Genomic DNA, 2,621 nt, shown 5'->3' on the forward strand with positions numbered 1-2,621 from the left:
AGACTTGACTTTCCATCTTCTGCAGTGCAGAGTTCCCCTGCATCCTTGCAGCTCCATCAGGGGTAAGCTGAGGCTCACACTACGTCTGAAGAACCCACACTTCGTCATCAGCACAACACGGGCAGTGCAGGGCTACACCCAGGACAGGCACCTCAACACAGAGCTAGAGACACCCCTCACTGCCCTCTCATTCCAACACCCGTCCCTCAGCACACCAAAAACCTGCCTGCTGGGAATTTTCAGGTCTTTAATCTTTAAGAGGTGAGCTGCCCTGCAGAGAACACCCCTTTATGCAGGCTGTAAGTGTTTAAGGTTTGGCCAGAGACTGCTGCTAAACTCCCTTTTAAAGGGGTATTGCAGCACAGCAGATTTCAGTAACAAAACCCAAACTTCTGGTGACAGCACTAAAACCACATGAGCCATCCCATGGAGGCAGGGAGGAAGAGCTTGTGGCCTCAGATTTTGCAGGGAGCCACTGAGGGAGTCTGAGGGAGCACATGGATATGAACAGGAAGAAGCTGAACCAAAATATAACGATGATCTATTTTTACTGACCACAGTGAGTGAAATGTGCAAAGGCACAGCACAGGCACTTCAGACCAACAACAGTCACAAAAGGAGCAGATGCCTTAACTTTGTCATTTTAAAACACCTGTCCATAAGAACCATTTCCTCAAAGAATCCGAGTCACAGAAGAATTTATGAAAGCAAAAAATGCAAGTCATCTTCAATCCCCACAGCCAAAGTTTCCCACCAGGCTGGATGTACTCCAAACAATAGGCAGCAGTAGAAACCAAGATACACAGAGGCTTCATGTCCCAGAGCAATCCAGTCTGTGGCTAAAGTCAGTCCTGCTTTGAACAGCAGGGTACAGAAGACAAACTTCAGAGGCTCTTTCCAGCCTGACAACTCTCAGTCACCTGGAGAGGCTGTTGGAAACTCAGTCTTCTGCTGTTTCAAAATGTTGTGCTTTCTCCATGTTCTTCTTCTCTGCCTTAGTGGTCACAGCAAGAATTCTGAAATCTTGTTTCCAAGCACTTTGTCTGCTTATTCTCCCCTCTGTGAGAGGAGATGTTCCTGCTGTCAGAGAGAGGGAAGTGCTGCATCACTCTCCTTTGGAGATCTTGTAAGAGTGTCTGGAAAATGAGGGATGGAGTCCCATAACAGAGTCCTGTCCACCCAGCCCCCACTGCAGCAGCACCTCCAGTGTCCCCCTGTGCTCGAGGCAGGTCTCAGCTGTGGGTCTGGGACAGAAATAAAGACTCTGACCCAGAGGAAAGGATTCCCCAGCAGTGCAGTGGAGAGCTGGGATGGAGACTTGTCACCCTGAGCCCACACAATATCCTCCACCACAGCACCTGTGAGTCCAAGTAAATGGGAACGGCTGGGAGAAGGATTACGAGCGGCTGCAAATGAACTCAATTTGCTGCAGACTGTTTAGCTTTCCCTGAGCCACCTTATTTGGGATCAAATGTGCTGCGGAACCGTTCACACAATTTTTATTGCAGGTCGAAGCCAAACAATCCTGCATTATTAAATTGTTAAAAAAAAACCCCAAACACATCCTGTCCTTGACTGTGATTCTGACAACAGCAGTGGTGGACCTACATCAGCAATTTAAGATAATTCCTTTCAAAGAAACAAGAGTCATTTTGGTTTCAGAAGGAAGCACAGAAATCATTCTCTGTGGAAGAGGACAGACACCAATATTTACTGTCATCGGTGCAGAAGAATTTCCTCAGTTACTCATGGTACACGTCAGGCATAAGACAGCACAGCATGGATCACAAGAGGAGTTCTAGAATAATTCTCTGAAGAAAGAGCTTCAGTTTTTTCGCTCTTAACTGCTGAGAAAATATAAAACCTGACAATGTATCTACTAGAGAAAACAAGTGGGGCATAATACAAGGAAAAGACACTTGATTGTGAAAACAAGAGATGTAAATTGATTTTCTGATGTAAGCAGCACTGTTTTCCAGGAATTAGTGACAGCTCAAGTGATACCCATTATTAGGACAAAGGTTAATGCATTGCAAAGAATTTATACACTCTTCTTGCAGCACAGTGAATAATTGCACCTGTGGTTGGAAGGACTCCTTTTCCTCTGATCACCAGTGCCTCAAACCATGAAAATGGCCAAGTAGTCCCATAAGTGGCTCTGCACAGCTGGAAGAGGAGCAAGGGGTTGTCTGCCATGACCCCTGAACATGGGGAACTGCAGGGACCTGCCCCTTGGAAAAGATGGACCAAACAGGGCTGGGTTCACCCAGGACATCCTCAGCAGCTGCTGCTGGTTTCTTTGGTGTCTCCTTGGAAGGAGAACTGTGCCACACAGTCTATGCCAGGGTGTAGAACACGTGGATTGCAAGCAAAGTCACACACAATAAAGCAACCCAGAGCAATAGATGACAAGGTTTCGATTACTTGTGTGAGTACTGAAAAGTGTACATGGCAAAGGAGAGGGACTGAACAGGGATGCAGTTTAGTGGTGCAGATTGGGTCTCCACCACTTGCCATAACCCAGATTCAATCAGTTCCATAGAGAAAGGGCATAAAAAGAAAAGGGAAAAAAAAGAACTTGCCTGAAGACTGGCCCCAGGCAGTCTCTGAGGGAAGGTGCA

General features: G+C 46.7%; 1 long non-coding RNA gene across 1 annotated transcript; it reads left to right on the top strand.

The window, feature by feature from the left end:
• Window positions 1-1,057: 1,057 nt before the first annotated feature.
• LOC114062440 lies at window positions 1,058-2,402 on the top strand. The gene is made up of 2 exons (XR_003572380.1): window positions 1,058-1,360; window positions 2,066-2,402. It is a non-coding gene; the product is annotated as an uncharacterized LOC114062440 (long non-coding RNA).
• The last annotated feature ends 219 nt before the right edge of the window (window positions 2,403-2,621 follow it).

Source organism: Empidonax traillii, unplaced genomic scaffold (genome assembly GCF_003031625.1).
Source record: "Empidonax traillii isolate 1590-97213 ecotype Southwest subspecies unplaced genomic scaffold, ASM303162v1 scaffold407:size753175, whole genome shotgun sequence".
NCBI classification, from domain to species: domain Eukaryota; kingdom Metazoa; phylum Chordata; class Aves; order Passeriformes; family Tyrannidae; genus Empidonax; species Empidonax traillii.